Consider the following 18089-nt stretch of genomic DNA (forward strand, 5'->3'; position numbering starts at 1 on the left):
TTGGTCCGAATTCCGTAATCCATGACCAGGGCTTCATCATCCCAGCCGGTTTTGATTCTTCAATTTATAGCTCAGCATTAAATTGGGACTTCAGAGATGCTGGGCTGCTTACATTTAGGCAGCTTAAAGATCCAGCATGGTGGCGGAGGCGGTGAAGAACTGCGGGGGTTGCGTAGTTCTGCTCTGATCCAGAGCAGGCCTGAAACGATATCCATTTTATGTGACTTGCCTGAGAACTCCCTGTCAAAATAACCTTGTAATAAATGAAATTTTTAAAAAGTCGTACGATCAGACTCTAGTTGATTTTCAAAACAGCTTTACCACAAAACCCTTTAACTATAGTAAACCATTTTCTTCAAACCAAATGCTTTCCGGTACTACTTCACTTTGGTGTATAATGCAGGCAGTCACTAGAGGTGCCATGGAATGCCTAAAGAGAGAATTTAGCACAAATGTGGAGGTTTCTCCACAGAATTTTTACTGAAACTGGAAAATAGACGAACTAAAGATGCTGGGAGGAGACCAGCAACATTCCTCTGGTGAGATCTACATGCTGCCACCGTCTTGAGGCTCGCTCTAGGTTTTTTGGTGAGAACCCCACTTGCAGATTTGCCTTACCGTGATACCGGCACAGATTTCCTGGACTTCATAAATGGCTGTTGGCATCTTATCATACTCAGGCAACGTGCATCTACGATGTTTCTAATTGTTGCACATTGCTAATTATGAAGGTGGTTATTTCTTGGTATACAACCACTCAGAAATATAGCTAGCACTATCAATCAAAGAACACATCTATTCCATCTTTGTTTCCTTAACTATTCTCCTTTTGGGGGGGGGTGGAAAGAAAAAGATAGGAGTGGTGAGAAAACCCAGGATGCTTACAACTAGACACCCATATTTTTTTCCTTGCCACTGTCCCCCAAATTCTATGATTCAGGGAGCTTGGTTGCACAATAAAAGCCAGGTCTTGGAGTACCTTTGAAAGAAAGCAGACAACAGCCTGCACTTGTCACTAATATACTGGATAGAAAACTGACCTTCAGTGGACACTTAGGGTAGGTACAGACAACTGATGGTATTTCTCTTTACATTCTTTCTCTCACTTATCCTGAACTCACAGTTCTTATAACGCTGGCAGTTCACCAAAGTTAAGGAGGGGGAAAGGAAGCACAAATTAACACATAAATGCAGAAAAGTGTCACACAGGGACAGCTACTGCATGTTAATTAAATACCATGAGATTCACACCAAGATATTCATTAGAGCATTTAAATTAACCAATAACCAATGGCTGTTTTGTTTAATACACAGTAATTACTGCAGCTGGACATATTTTGACTGAGACGTAATATGGCTGCATTCATTATCTTTCGCCATGCGGAAGAGTCCAATGATCCCTAGAACCTTTTGGAAATTATAGCAGCCACACTACCACATACTGGTAATGTGAATCTTAGGATGATGATGATGATGATGATGATGATGATGATGATGATGATGATGATGATGATTTATTTTTTATTTTTTTTGCCAGAGAAAAGCACAAAGCTCACATAAAAGAACAGACTATATTTTGTACTATCTTGGAACTAGCATCTGTTTCTATCCTTCACTAGCAAGTGCAGGCGATTTTACCAAGTCTGGGTAAAGATTTCACTCTCCCTGGTTGCACAGCTTGCTGCTTCTGGAAAGCTCACCTATGCCCCATGCTGAAAAAAATAGCCAGCTGCACCCCACAGAAGCTTCTGTGGTATCACAGTGGGCCACTGACAGGGTATCACCCTCTCTGCAGCATTCCCTCTAATTTTCTGTTCCACTTGCTTCATGCATGTAGAGATGAGCGGGACTTCATTCAAAATGGAAAGTAAACAAACCAGCTGCCCGTTGCCCACACACAGCCCCAACGGAGCTCTGGCAAGCATGTGAGCGCGCAGCTTAGAGGGGAACATTGTTGGGCAGTGCCTGCTTGACCTGCAGGCTGCACACATGGTTGCATTCATGTAACCATACAGAAAAGCTCTGCTTACTTTCTAGTCCGGCTCACATTCCTTCCCAGTACTTTCCTGCTAATAATTATATGCCACCAAATCAATTCTGACTTACAGTGATCCTTTCCAAAGTTTCCTCGATACTGAATAGTCAGAAGTGGTTCACCATCTCCTCCATTCTTCTGGGGGTGCACTGGGACTATGCAACTTGCTCAAAACTATACAGGCTCCTTCTCCTGGGAGGCACAGCAGGCGTCAAGCCCCCAATTTCTGGCTGAATGAGCTACCCAGCCCGCTACTTTTCAACAAATTAAGTATGTGCACCAAAGGGAAGGGTTTTTTAGTTCAGTTCCAGAGTACAGTGGTGCCTCGTATAACGAGCGCCCCGTGTAACGACGAATCCGCATAACGATGTGGATTTTGCGATCGCAAAAGCGATCGCATTACGATGTTTCCTATGGGGAAAAATTGCTTTGCGATGTTTCCCCATAGGTACCATTTCCCCCCAGCTGACCAGCGGGCACTTTGGAGCGATCGCGGGGGAGACCTCTCCCGCAGCCGCTCTGAAGCCAGCGCCGCCCAGCTGGGGGGAAATGCTGGCAGTGGCTTCTGAAGGACCACAGAGAGGGCTCCCCGGCAGTCCTTCAGAAGCCACCGCCACTCAGCTCGGGGAAAATTCCCCCCCCATCCAGGGCTAAAATGTCGGCTTCAAGTGGATGGGGGGGAGGAGGGATTCCCCCTTCATCCATCCCAGCCACGCGAAAATGCCGGCTTGGGGTGGATGGGGGGGAGGAGGGATTCTCCCTTTATCTACCCCAGCCGCGCGAAAATGCCGGCTTGGGGTGGATAGAGGGGGGAGGAGGGATTCTCCCTTCATCCACCCCAGCCGGGCTAAAATGCCGGCTTCGGGTGGATAGAGGGGGGAGGAGGGATTCTCCCTTCATCCACCCCAGCTGGGCTAAAATGCCGGTTTCGGGTGGATGGGGGGGAGGGATTCCCCCTTCATCCACCCCAGCCACGCGAAAATGCCAGCTTGGGGTGGATGGGGGGGAGGAGGAATTCTCCCTTCATCCACCCCAGCCACGCGAAAATGCCGGCTTCGAGTGGATAGGGAGGGAGGGATTCCCCCTTCATCCACCCCAGCCGCGCGAAAATGCCGGCTTTGGGTGGATGGGGGGGAGGAGGGATTCCCCCCCATCCACCCGAGCTGGGCAAAAGGAGGGAGGAAGCCGGGCTGGCTAGCTGGCAGTGCTTTGCCATGATCGGTTCCCTGCTTGGGGAACCGATCCTGACAAAGCAATGCTTAACAGCTGATCGGCGGTTTCAAAATGGCCCCCCGCTGTTTTGCCTCGCTTAAGAGGCACAGAAAATGGCCGTCCCTATGGAGGATCTTTGCTGAACTGTGAGTTTTCAGTCCATTGGAACGCATTAACCAGCTTTTAATGCGTTTCAATGGGCTTTTTTATTTCGCTTTACGATGTTTCCGTATAGCGACGTTAATCCTGGAACGGATGAACGTCGCTATGCGGGGCACCACTGTACATGTTTTGCATACGGAAGGTCTCGTATTCTTATCCATTGTCCCCTGTATTTCTGCTGCCAATCACTGCAGACCAGCAGTTGTCAACATGTGGTCCTTTAGGTCAGAGGTCCCCAACCCCCAGTCCGCAGCCCGGTGCTGGTCTGGGCCACGGAGACAGATCTCCCACTCCCCCCGCATGCGCCTGCCCCCGCACAGCTAATTTGTGCATGCGCTCCATCATGTCCATGCAAGCGCTGTGCTGCCGTTTGTACATGCACACAAACGAGTGGTGCCCACACAAGCGTCATGCTGCCATTTGTGCATGCATGCTTGTTTGCACAAGAGAGACAGCATATGCTCATTCTTGCATGTGCACAAGCATAGGGGTGCCCCGCCTTCCCCAGCCAGGGTGAAAATGGTTGGGGACCCCTGCTTTAGGTGTTTTGGACTTCAGCTCTCTAGACTGCAAGAATCCAAATTCAGTGTAATAAAGGCATGGATAATTGTTGCCAGTTCAGATTGACTCAGGAAAAATTCAAGCTGGCGAACTCAGTGGTGTGAGTGTAAACACACAGTTTCCCACTGCCACCACCTGATTATATGGGACCACATGGGATTACAAAACAATGAAACTGGTATTTCAGAGAGAACACAACATATCTCAAACAAATTAAACCCCAAACTATGAATCTGTCTTCCTATCAACCAACAGTACCTGCCATTTCTATTTGAACTCAGCTTCTTCATTGCTCTCAAGCCCTCCATCCAGCAACATTCAACCCACATCTGTGTTATTAGATGGCAAGGAGAAATAGATCTCAGTGTCAGAGTAGTATCTTCACGTTCTTCCAAAGCTCACAGTGCTCTATCCCCAGAGCGTCCTACAGATATTAGATATGACTCTCTGGGACACCAAAAGTCAAAGGCTATGGTATGAATCAACAGTCCCCCAACATCATCTCCTCAAAGTGATCTAACAAGGAGGAATGGCATCACTGAAATATGGTACCCCCAAGGCCACAAATCCACCATGAAGTTGAGGAAGGCATTTTGCAGGACTGTGGCAACACTCGCCAAGTGTTCCAAAAGAACAAAAAGAGCTACACCTTTCCAATCACTTTCCGAAGACAGATGGCCCAAGATGGAACCTCAGTTAAAATGGGTCCAGAAGATATATTGAAGGTTGACCTGCATCCTCTCCGATTTCCTAGTCCTGGATTTTTAGTGTACACTAACCACTGTTGCTAACTATAGCAAGCTCTGCAATAATTTTTACAAGATGTATTTACAGGAACGAGGACAACACATGCCTGAAATTCTTCTCCCCTCCTCTTCCCCTCTCTTCTACTTCACCCATTCTAACATGCCAAGCTCTACAGCATCTTCATATAACACACATCAACTGAAAGCAGAATTAGTATTTCTGACTTCAGAAAACGTTCACCTGCCTTTCAAACTTCTGGTAAGCTGCTTGTTCTGGCATCAGATTTAACAATGGGGAACCTTGCCCCCCCCCTCAAATGGAGAAGAGCTTGCAACTGATCCTTATTTTTTAATTTAAATGCCATTGACACCAAACATATATTTACAGGAGAAGGCTGGCATAATTGAGCAGACTCCCCGCCCTACTCCAACAATAGTTCAGACCTCTTGCCTCACAAAATCTGAACCTTAAGTTAACACTTAACAAAGGAGTAAAATAAAGTTCTGTAGTAAGGAAGAAAAGTTGATTGCTAGCCGACTTTTCCTTGCTCTTTTTATTTGATGGTATCTGTGTGCCTGTCTATGTGTGTGCACCGCTGAGCTCCGAAGCCTCAAACCAGCAAAGCCTTACTCTTTAAGACTTTTTAATTCCACATAGCTTCACAGATCCCCCCCTCCAGCATCAACTGTCCTCCTTCCACCTGCTTCTTGAAATGTGGAGATCCAAGAGAAAAGAGCATCACTCAGTGCTCTAGATTTCCTAACAAGATCTCATTATGGCAATAGGGAAACTTGACCCTCCAAGAAAGTTCAAGTCAAGGCAGAGCATTTTATTCTGTACACACTGTTCTCTGCTTCTATAGCCTAGCGGTAACTGGAACAGGGGGAGGGTGGTCTTTCTTCTTTGAGATAAAGCTCTCGGTCTGGGTCTTCTTTTTTAAGCACAATGGAATTAAATCTATATGTCTGTGCTCTAGTTTCTGTGACCCACATTATAAAAGACACTGAAGGCTCTGTTTTGGGGGGGGGGAGAGAGAAAGGAGAATTCTACCGGCAAATTTCCAGTATTGAGTTTAAAAAGGGGCAAGGGGGAAATAAAATAAATGTTCAATTTGGGGAAAGTGAAACTGGAAGAAAATAGCCACAAAATATCCGAAACCCTCCTGTTCCTATCAATGAAGGAGACATTAGCTTCTTTAAACCAGGGAAGGTGGTTTTTCATGGGCAAGCATAATTTAAAATGGCATAGTTCCTTAACATAGTCTCTCATAGTCCCTTAACATGACACTTTTTGTTTATACCTGCTTTATACATACCTATTTGTACATAACAAAATTCAATTCTTTTTCGTGCAATTCTTTCTCAGGCTATGTCTATAATACTAGTGGAGGTTAGTTTTATGTCACTTTAACCATATAATCGCTACCCCACCAAATAAAAACATTCCAAAACAAGAAATTGAGGACTCTCACTTAGAGTCCATAACTTATCTCCGGAGTTATAATACTCTCTGGAGAATGAAGATCATTAAATCAGATTAAATATGTTGGTATAAAGGTAGGTTGCCCTTGACAATTAAGTCCAGTTGTGTCCAGCTTTAGGGGCTGGTGCTCATCCCCGTTTGTAAGCTGAAGAGCTGGCATCTGTCCATAGACACTTTCCGTGGTCATGTGGCCGCCATAACTAGACAGGGAACACCGTTACCTTCCAACATTGATCAACTTTTATTTGCATACTTTTGAACTGCTAAGTTGGAAAGAGCAGAGACAAGCAATGGGAGGACACCCTGTTGTACGCCTTCGAACTGTTGAACTTTCCATCAACAAATGGTCCCAAAGTTGTAAAAAGAGAACTATTCAGACACTCAAAAACAGGTTAGACTACACTTGTAAGAAGAGAAAGAGCAGTAGTCTTGCCCACTTTACAGGCTATTTCCCTTGTTCTCCTCAAAAGAACAAGAGCTTTCTGGACAACTTTCTCTTATGTGGAGGAAGCTCTCAAGGTAATTCAGAAGAGTGATTGTCTAGCATTCTGAACCTCACGAAGGGCCTCCATGGTCAGAGGAATCTCCCTTTTCAGACGCTCACTCTCCACCTAGGAGCAACAGTAAGATGGAAGGGACTGTGCTACTTCCCTCTCCCTCCTTGCCTCTTTAGTCCACCAAGCTCTTAAATGACTAAACAAGGCTAGAGGAGGCTCTCGCTTCTCCTCCAACTCCAAGCTCCTAAGAAAGTCACCACAGACTGACTATCTGTATGCAGAACGTCACAGGCTCAGTCACTAAGCATCCTGCTAACAGGACCAGGTAGCTAATGAAATGGAAAACCCTCTACCTGAGACCTTGAAGAGCTGACTGGGGTTTCTGGGAGTTGCAGTTCAAAAGCATCTGAGTAACAAAGGTTAAGAACCACTGGGCTAAACAACAGATGGCTATGTGGACAAATGAAACAAAATTAGGGTGACCATGTATTTAATTTGAAGCCCTCCTCTCTTTGACAGGTTGCCTAAGGTAGGTTGAGATAAAAGATGAAGAAAGGGCTTTCAAATCTCCCATTAACAGTCAGTATCTGGACAGCAGACTGAGCAGGTACATATTTCATCTAGTCATGCAATCTTCCTCACTATGGTTGAGATGTATTGTCTCCTCTACTCTTCCAGCAATGTGCAATTGCCAGAACAGATTCCAATGTTGTTTTGCACTTCATTCTAATAAGACAAGCACATTACATTTTACCATGAAGCAATATTTAGGTGAATCTGCTCAGACACCACAACTCATTGAACAATTTCCATTGTGATCCTAGGACTTGGGTTTCCCTTGCTATAAAATGAAAGGGGACTGAAATTTGTCAACAGACCATTTCCCCATTATATTCTTGAGAACGATATTCTTGAGATAGGTGGGACAATAGTCTCCAATTCATAGCAAGGAGATATTAGAAGCAAACATGAAAAATGCATGTAAGGGAATTATTGTACAATATTCATTCCACTGTTGTATTGTTCTTGTCTGATTGTCCTAAAATAAGGAAAACAGCAGGCAGAAGACTAAGGCTGAAATCCTGAACATGCTTCCAAATAAAGTCCATCACACACAGTTTTCCTTACCTAAGCATTTTCTTCCTCAACAGCCCATCTCCAACTTCTTTTACACTTATAAGGGTAAATTATGTGGCAACCTATGTGCAAGCACTCATACTCTGGAATCTCCAATACATAAAAAGAGAGTATGGCCAGAAAACTGCAACAGAAAAGCACAAAATAGGAAAATTGTTAATTATACCCTCCCTATCAGCTTTCTGCCTCCACTGATAAAAGCAGTGTTTTTGTTATATGTGTTTCTCTGCAGTATTTTCTTTTATACAGAGATGTGGAAAGTTCCAACAGTGGTAATGCTGGCTGAAGCATTTAAGGCCAGCCTCCTCTTCAATACATATGTATGCAAAATCCAAGGGCAGATGCTGCCATGGCCACTTAGAGCTCTGTACTGAACAGGACACTGGACAAAAAAAGTAACTTTTTTCATTTCTGTTTCCACTCCCACAAACCTAACATAGTTACAGAAGCTCCTAAGAGCCAACAATACAGTGGTGCCTCGACTTACAAACGCCCCTACCTATGAACATTCCGACTTACGAACAGCTCCGGTCACAAAATTTTGCTTCGACTTATGAACGGAGTTTCGATGTATGAACAGAAAAAAAGCGGGGAAGGCGGGGAAAGCGGGAAATTTGAACTTTCAGTTAACCTTTGGCTAGCGAAGAGGCTGCTTGTCTGCTACCTCACTTGCCCCAGCCGTTAGAGAGTGTGGATACAGAGAGATACTTCAGACGGTCTGGTGCTGCCTGGTACTGTACTGTATGTAAAGGTTTGTTTTTCTGTTTTGGCTTTTTAAAATTTTAGTTTTGGGATTTTTGACTTTCTTTCTTAAAACAGAAAGGCTGCATGTTCAGGGTGAGTACACTGTATTTACTGTACAGGGGTTTTGCAGCTCGAGTTTAGGTTAGGTGAGGGGGTTATGTTTCTGTGCTCTGTCGGGTCTTGCAAACCCTTTCTGCAAGGGTCTGTGCCGGCTGGTGTGCTTTAAAATGGAGTTTAGACTTTTGGTTTTAAAATCAGAATTTTTTTTGCAAGGCTCTATGCTGGCTGATGTGCTCTAAAATAGAGTTTAGACTCAAGCCTCTCCCCCATTGTCTTCTCTCTATATATATATATATGCTCCCCAGGTGCTTGGTTTGGTTTAAAAGGTGTTTGGTTTAAAAGGTGTTTGGTTTAAAATGTGTTGGTTTACAATGTATGGGTTTAGCATGTGTGGGTTTAAAATGTGTTTTAGACTCCAAACTCTCCCCCCATTGTCTTCTCTCTGTCTTCTCTCTTTTTGTGCTTAAAAGCACAAACCTTTGTCTGAGGGGTCTGTGTGCCCCAGTGATGACCTTCTTTCTTTCCTCTTTCCCCATTATTCCCTCCCTCCCACCTTTCCTGCTCTTTTTTTAACCTAAATCATCTGAGGTTAAAAAAATAAATTATCCCCCTAGTGGTAGAGGACAGATTAACCAGTTTTGCATTAGTTCCTATGGGAACAAATGCTTCGACTTACAACCGGCACCTCTACATACAAACAAAAAACAGCCAGAACAGATTAATCAGCTTTCAATGTATTTCAATGGAAAATGCTGATTCGACTTACGAACATTTCAATTTATAAACATCTTCTGGGATGGATTAAGTTTGTAAGTCAAGGCACCCCTGTATGTTAACACCAAACTAGGGCTGAAATCCAGTAGTAAATCACAACTAGTGTAACTCCACTGATTCAGTGGAATTTATGGAGGAGTTGATTTATTCATTTTTAAAAAGCACTGAACAGATAAAATGTCAGGAGGAACACTGAAGTTCGTATAGTCTTATTCTGCTACAGAGGAATGTAGAGAACCCACTCATAAACAGGGACTGGCTATTATAGTAATGCTGGTTGTGGTTCAAACTGTTCCTGCAACAGAATATAACTATCTGGGTTGATTAAAATTAGAGGTGTGTATATTTGTGGTTTTAGACAACAAGTCTCACAATTGCTCAGGGGCCATGCAGCTTCAGAAATTCTGGAAACTGCCATCCAAAACCACAAATATGTGTAACTCCAATCAAAACACCAATGGAATGGACGGGTAATCAAAATACCTTCCAAAGTTTCCTACAGAAGAAGTAACGCCATCTAATTTCTTTCTCTTTTTAATTTTTTTTTATTAACTAAAACATAAACATAAAATACACAAATCAAAATACAATATAACTGTGTTCCCCATCACCGTAGACGGAACCTCTTGCAATAATCTTCTTCCTCAATCTATATTCTTCCTCTTCTTTTATTGTTCTCTTCTCCAGAACTGCATTGATTCTTGATTTGGAGCTTTCCCCTTTCCTCTTGTTAATACATACATCTGATTTCTTTCATGTTGTAAAAAAAAAAAGAAAGAAAGAAACAAAACAACCTATTAGGATTATCTACATGGCCCACTAGAAGCAACAAAGCACGCCACCTAGTATGCTATAAGGAAATGAAGCAACTTTAATTCATGGTTTACAAATGGCTTGTTACATAAGCCACAGCTGACAATAACCACACTTTGTCTAGTTTTCCTTGCAGTGAGAATGCAAAACCTTCAGACCTCCCTCCTTGTGGCACATCCAAAGGAACAGATGTGAGGAGAAAGTGCATGAACTCGAGGCCTCAACATGTAACACTAAACAGTGGTTTAGAAATGTAGAGCATATCTATTAGCTCAACAAAATTCCAGGTTCCATAAATTTACACCAATATGAGAGCCCCAACTGAAACGTTCCTATTATCAAAGTATCTGCAAAAAAGAGTAAAAGAACTCAAGGCCTCAACACATAATACTAAACATAGTTTTAAACTTCCCAACATGTCACTGTTGTAGAGATATATTGTCTATTTTAACTCCTAATAATTTGGACTGGATTGGTACCACCAGCCAAGCGCTGCATGCCATGCTCCGTTTATCCTGAGCTTGCAAAGCTTACCTCTAAGGCTACAGGACCATGTCAGAAATACTTATCAGCAGCATTTTGCTATTACAAACCTCTTTCATGCTTAGTAAATATGTTTTTCGATAATCAGCTGGCATTTGCTTTACAGACATCTGGGTTATTAAATACACAGTGAGGGGGGATTTGGAGATTTTCACTGCAAACGGTCTCTGCATCAGCATTTCAATCAGTACATTGATTCAGGTGCCTATTATGATGCAAAAAAACTGCAGGTAAGCCCCAATTCTTGGTCCATCTGACATCTGAGGAAGCAGGCTGTATATCCACAAAAGTTTATGCAAACAATAAATCTTTTTGGTCTTACAAATGCCACACAATTATTTGCTGTTTTGTTCTAAAGAGAAGAAATTGCTTTGCTAACACATATACTCAGATACCAAGGGGAGGGATGATATTTCATTTCGCCTTCAGAAACACACACTCCCCAAAACTGTACTGGACACATGGACTTTGGGTTGCCCAAAGTCTGTTATTTAGTGCGGCCTCAGCTTCCTGAACAGAATTTATCTGTGTTTTAAGAAAGAACTCGGTAAAGCATCAAAGGTGCCTTAACTCAGGAAAGCCTACATGGGAGAGTTCTTTGTCTGTGGCTGTCCAGGTTAATAATTGCATCTCTGATCACACAAAAGGCCCCTCATAGCACTTAGTTGCTGTGATCTCCAGAACTGTATTGGTCAGACTGACTGTTAGAGAAATAACAGTTGAAAGGATGTAGATGGAGCAAGTACCTGAGGGGAACTGAAGTAGCTGCTCCACGTGAAACCAGCTGTAAATATAGTTGAGAAGAATCCCTTCCAAACCATCCATGTCCCACCAACTCTGAGCTCGTAAGCCATAGTTTTGAGAGATCCACATTCTCACAGGAAGGAAGGACCTGCTCCTAGATAACAACCTTTTCTACAAGTTCTCATGAGGGCAAAGGTAGTGCATCTCTCACAAGCAACAAGGCAGTTGAAAAGAATGCTGGTCCAAAGAGGAAAGGAGACCTAGAGCACCCCTAAACATAACAACATAAGAAGCATACCAGTTACATTTCAACTTAAAGCAACTTTCCTGCATCAGAGGGGTGGAAGGTCAGAATAGATATTCCTTTAGGTACCGTATTTTTTGCTTGATAAGATGCACTTCCCCCCCAAATGTGGTGGTGGGGAAGTCTGTGCGTCTTATGGAGCAAAGGCGGTGATTTCGCCCCCACTGGCCCCGTGGGGGGGAGCGTCGTAAGGGTTGGAGTGAGCCTTCCAGGACCCTTGTGCCGCTCCCCCCAACTCCCCACGGGGCCAGTGTGGGCAAAATCACCCGCTTCCATGTGGGGGGAGTGTCGCAAGCATCTGGGAAGGCTCACTTGGACCCTTGCAACACTCCCCCCACCCCCACACCGGCCCAGTGCAGGCGAAACTGCCACCTTCTGGGACTCTTTTGAGGCTTGGGAAGCTTCAGAAGAGTCCCAGAAGGTAGTGATTTCACCCCCTCTGACCCTGGGGGGGGGGGGCAGGGTGAGTCTCTAAAGGGTCCTGGAACACACCCTAGGACCCTTTAGAGCAGGGGTGTCCAACTTTTCACCTTACCTGGGCCACATTAGAAGATGAAAATTTGGTTTGGGCTGCACATACATTTGGTTTGGACCGCATGGGGGGGCAGCCCTAGCCTTCCTCCGCAGCCTCACTCCAAGCGCGCTTACCGGCAGCTGCAATCTCAGACAGCATAGGCTGCCAGCTTCGACTCCGGCGGCTTTATGGGGCTGGGAGGGGGTCCGCCTATTGACGGGGACGGTGCAATGCAGTCACGCAGCCCCCCGTCCCCCTCCCACTCCTTCCTTCCTTCCCTCTCTCCCCCTCTACTGTTGTGACATGCCCCAGCCACGTTCTGGCCGCAAGCGGCGGCAGTGTAACTTGAAACTTTGGAATTTCTTTAAAAATAAAAAATTGCACTGGGCCGCATTACAAGCTGACCTGGGCCGCATGCGGCTCTCGGGCCGCAGGTTGGACAAGCCTGCTTTAGAGACTCACCCTGGCCCCCCGGGGGTCAGAGGGGGCGAAATCGCCACCTTCTGGGACTCTTCTGAAGCTTCCCAAACAGATTATTTTTTTTCCTGTTTTCTTCTCCTAAAAATTTGGTGCGTCTTATGGAGAGGTGTGTCTGATGGAGCGAAAAATACGGTATGTTCCATTTTTAACAGCTCTATAATTCTATGGCTCAATTCAGCCAGCTTTTATGGGTCCTGTTTCTGGAACACTGGAGCAAAATTTAAACTCTGAACTGATGCCGGGCAAAACCAGCTCTACAGCATTAAACCACGTTGATTTATTCCTGCCAGGGGCATTCCCACTACTCTAGTCATAAGATGTCTATATGTCTATTTAAATGCCAAATATGTTATGGATTTCTAGGCTAACCCTTTTGCAGAAAAGTTCTATGCATGTTAGATGAGAGGTAAATCTAAATAATTTCCTATGCAAGTCAGGATTGAATATCCTTTGTGCATACTTGTTATCTGCCACCAGGTCACTTCAGACTTACAGTGACCCTACAAATTAATGATGATCCAAATGGGTCATCCCTGCTGAGCTATTTCAAAGCACAAGCCATGACATCATGCATAAAACCTATTTAAATTAGATTCTTTGTCGTCACAGCGAGTTCCTCTGCACAGGTCTCCAACCTTCAACTTTAGAGAGGATGCCAAGACCAGCCATCAACCACAGTGATAAGCAATAGTGGCTCACCACATCTTCCTTCCACTTCTTCCCTGTTGCCCGACAGAGTCACTAGCATTAAAGGGATTACCAAGCAAAATGATCTGAAAGAAAGGATTACAGAGCATTATCAATCCTGATCCCTTCTTAATTAATTACTGGTCAGGCAAAGAAGCAGCAGTGGTTTCAGTGAACCCAATGTTATATCCAGTTCTTCAAAAAACCTCTGCTTTATGAATGTGGGATATTGTGCTTCTGTATCCACAATTCAAAAAGCCAAGAAATGGCCCCATATGATGGCGCAGAATCATGCCCACATTGATAGTTGGAAAAAGGATGCCAACCTTTAAATAGCACAAGGCAGCCTGAATGTGGACAACACCAGTGTTAGCAGTCAAGATGGTCTACAGCAGTGGTTCTCAAACTGGAGTTTTGAGAACCAGTGGTCTACACTGCAGTGGTCCCCAACCTTGGGCCTCCAGATGTTCTTGGACTGCAACTCCACCTCTGCTGGCCAGGATTTCCGGGAGTTGAAGTACAAGAACATCTGGAGGCCCAAGGTTGGGGACCACTGGTCTACAGAATAGCCTCTTGTGCTCACTATCATTCACAAAGTGACACCAAGCAAGAGAAAATCTCAGATTACTACTTTTTTTCATCATTTAACCACTTCCCAACCAAATACAAAGCAATTGTCATGGCTGTTTTTAAACATAAATATATTTTAATCTTGGTTTTAATATTCATATGCGTTTAACTGTTTTAACAGCTTTTATGACATTTTAAAACCATTGATTACTCTACAATTTTAATTGTTGGGAGCCATCTTATATCCCTGCGGGCAGGGGGAGGAAGCATAGAGGCTAATTTCTACTCGTGACCTTTTCTAAAAGCAGCTAGACCTCTAAATACAAAGGATGCCCACCTGTTGGATCTAAAGAGACAGCTATTATTCCTCCTAGGAGCAAAAGGGAAAGAAAGTTAGCAAAACTACTGAAAAACAGAAATATACTAGTTCTGACAAATGCACCAATTGGAGGCTATTTGGAATGCAGATGTATGCAAACAGGCATACAATTATGAGATCCTTCCTGCATAATGTCACCTGCAAACAGCAAGGTTCCGAATGCTCCGCTGAAGCTGAGCTCGCCAGATCTATCTAAATTAAGGTTAAAGAAAAGATACTTGGAAAGAGCTATGGAAAGCAAACTTCTGCTGGTGAAGAGAGATGGGAAAGATGCTCCCAAGGCTCCAAGTTAAGTGTACTTGTGCCCACTGGTAGGCCATTCTACCTGCATAAATAAAATAAAAGCTGATTACAAAAATCTTGTTCCGTGCCACTTAATAGACTTTTTCACAGAAGGAAAAAGTGCATGCAATCCTAGCGTTGACTAATGCTTGAGGTAAAGATAAAGGTTCCCCTTGACATTTTAGTCCAGTCGTGTCCAACTCGAGGGTGCAGTGCTCATCCCCGTTTCCAAGGTGTAGAGCCAGCGTTTGTCTGTAGAGTTTCCGTGGTCACGTGGCCAGCGCGATTAGACGTGGAACGCCGTTATCTTCCCACTATGGTGGTACCTATTTATCTACTTGCATTTACATGCTTTCGAACTGCTAGGCTGGCAGAAGCTGGGACAAGCTACGGGAGCGCACTCCGACGTCTGGATTCGATCTTACGACTGCTGGTCTTCTGATCTTACAGCACAGAGTCTTCTGCAATTTAACCCACAGCATCACCATGCTTGAGGTACAGAGCACCAAATCAGGAAGAGGATTGTGTTTATCTCTGTGATTGCTGCTAAGAGATGAGGTGGGGGGAACAGCCAGTGAAACCAAGTCAGATACACGGAATATAAAAGGAAGAAAGTGTTTTGTGATAATGGATTTATTTTACATGGATTACAGCCCATTTCTTTAGATGCCTCTCTGCAGAAGGGGATGGTAATTTCTGAACATTCATGGTAAAATAAATCTGCCGGTCTTAGAAGTACCACAAGACTCCTTTTTTCCATTATAAAAAGGAGACTAACCAATGACTATCTCTTAGAAGAAGACATAATGGACTCTTCTGCTCTCCATATACGAAATGCATTGTCGGGTATGAGGTGCCCTCTCTTCAGGAGACAAATGGGACAATTCATTTAGCTCCTGTGAGGTTTCCTTGGCATCCAGAAACAAGAGACCCCTTAGAATTCCCTGGCTTGCAGCAGGAACAAGGCACATTATAAGAAAAGCAATATGTCTGCAGGACAATATGCATGTTGGTTAGACAGGAAAAACAAAGGAAGCATTCTGCATATGAAAATATTTTAGATCACATGAGCTAAGGCATTAAGACTAAGAAAACTATGTTTGGATTTGTGGAACAGTGAGTTTTTTAGCTTCTCTGTGTTTTAGGTAACTGGCTGTGAAGCCAGAGGTTGGCAATTCAATTCCCCACTGTGCCTCTTGTGAGTAGAGCCAACTTGTGTGCCCTTGGGCAAGCTGCACAGTTACAGGGCGCCTCCGGAAGAAGGGAATGGTAAACCACTTCTGCGTATTTGCCTCCTAGAAAACCTTAAAAAGGGTCAGCCTAAGTCAGAATTGACTTGATGGCACATCGTATGAAAAAATGATTTTTTTTTCATTTACAAACATTCTGCAAATACATACATGTTCATGGCCACAGGTAGCCATAATGTGAAGATGCAAAGGAGAAACCTCAGTAAAATATTGTCAAGACAAAAAAGCTTGAAATTGTCATCAAGACAAACAGCTAACCCCTCTTTAAAGCCAAGCAGTATTGTTACTCTGAATATTGCTTTTTAAAAGTAATGTAGTGCTTGTAGTGCCTTATGTTTCTGTTGTCTTTATTTTCTCTAAAAATATACACTTCAAAAATTCAAAAATAGCCCCCGAACCCCCCCCATTTCAGCAACATTTTTGGAGTAAAATGAAAATAATTCTCATTGTATCAAACACTTAAAAGTGTTACGAATCATTTCATAATTTTTTTAAAAAAGTAACACTGTCGGCAACATTCTTACAAACAAACAAAAAAGTGACACGCTGTGTCCAAGCTCTGGTACACAGTCACATCAATGCCGACAGTCCCTGTATAATGTGAGTAATGGCAGAGGCAGCGTACCAGATGTGTACTACAGATGCCTCAAGCACCTTGAGGGAATGCTTCAGCTCAACACCTCAGCTGATGAATTTTGACCTATCCTTGCCTTTTTCAGGCCATCCCGGTGTTCCAACTTGCTGTTGCCTTATCAGCTGCTCAGCAGCCTCTTCAACAAAGGTCTGAAACATTCTAGGGCCCAAGTTCATAGTTATCTGGTACAAGAACTTGAGGCTTTAAAAAGTAGAGGCACATGGGGGAGGGGGAGGCAGCGACTTAAATGTATTAACTTTGATTAGAGCTAGCTAATAGTTTAGAAGAATTGTTCTGCAGAAGAATTCTGTTCTTCAGTTCCATAGATACCCACACCCTAGATACACAGAACCTCAAGACAAAATCCAGAGCTGGAGTCCCGAAGGCAGCTCGTGTCGTTCTGCCAACTCCTGCGACATTGCTGGAACCAGTTGTATTGGCTCTTGCCTTTCCATTGGACCATTTCAGCAACGTGGAGAGGGGGGATCTGCTGCTTGGGTAACAGCCTATCCTCCATATTACCTTACCTGGGCTTCATGCTCTGGAGAGGACACTCCTCGATTCAGAGCATGTTACCATAGTCTCTCGAGACTGAAGGATACCTATGCTAGATACACACATATTCATACATTCAGTAAGAATCCAAATCACCTGTAGAAATTAATGAAAGTCTATTCCCAATTTCAGTAGGCACAGAAATCCAGTTCATTCTGCTGTTCGAGCTACGTTCTTTAACATTTTACAGACCAAGAAAATGAAGCCCCCAGAACTCAAGCAGCTTGCCAGAGGTCACTTATTACCAGGGAACAGAATCAGAAGCAGAACCCACAGGAGGAGTAACCTTTTTGACTCTTGTTCCAATCATCAGGTATTATCTTCCATGACAGTTGCCATGGAGATGATTTTAATAGCAATAGATTCAAGCCAGGAAAAAGTTAGGACCTGCTAACTGTCTCACTGATTGCAGGGGGAGAGACTGAAATATTCACTAAGAGTCAATGAAGCTATGAAATGTTTCACTTTGGTCAAATCATGGCCAAGGTGCTGAGTATGTTCTCTTTCAGTATCCAGTAAAATATCTGAGATTGGGGCACGAGACAAAAATGAGATAGTAGAAGTCCAGTTGAAAGGAATCAACCATTTTTCATTCATACATATATATAGATTTTCTTCAGGGAGCTCAATATGTGGCTGTCTTGGCCCTTACTTTATTCCCACAACACCCCCGGGAGGTAAGTCAGGCTGGGAGTGTATAACTGGCTCAAGGTTTAATATGGTAATTACACAATTTCTGCAGTTAATGGCAGCTTTCTCAATCACCACCGACAGTTTAGAAGCAGTTTAGACTGCTCAAATGGGAAGATCTATTATACAGATGGAATCTCTTACAAGTGACCATCTTCACCTACCATCTAACAATCTTTGAGAAACAGAGAAAATAAAAGGGGATCCAAGTGTAGCTTTGGGGTTTTGCACCT

General features: G+C 43.7%; 2 long non-coding RNA genes across 2 annotated transcripts in view; both read right to left on the minus strand.

The window, feature by feature from the left end:
• The window catches only part of LOC140704357 (uncharacterized), a 38303-nt gene extending 30362 nt beyond the window's left edge, over positions 1-7941 (minus strand). Inside the window, exon 1 of the long non-coding RNA XR_013541639.1 lies at positions 7825-7941. This is a non-coding gene — a long non-coding RNA (uncharacterized LOC140704357). The remainder of the gene's footprint in view (positions 1-7824) is intronic.
• A 1091-nt stretch (positions 7942-9032) lies between these two features.
• The window catches only part of LOC144586684 (uncharacterized), a 43123-nt gene continuing 34066 nt past the window's right edge, over positions 9033-18089 (minus strand). Inside the window, exon 4 of the long non-coding RNA XR_013541640.1 lies at positions 9033-10161. This is a non-coding gene — a long non-coding RNA (uncharacterized LOC144586684). The remainder of the gene's footprint in view (positions 10162-18089) is intronic.

This window comes from Pogona vitticeps, chromosome 2 (genome assembly GCF_051106095.1).
Source record: "Pogona vitticeps strain Pit_001003342236 chromosome 2, PviZW2.1, whole genome shotgun sequence".
In the NCBI taxonomy this organism is placed as follows: domain Eukaryota; kingdom Metazoa; phylum Chordata; class Lepidosauria; order Squamata; family Agamidae; genus Pogona; species Pogona vitticeps.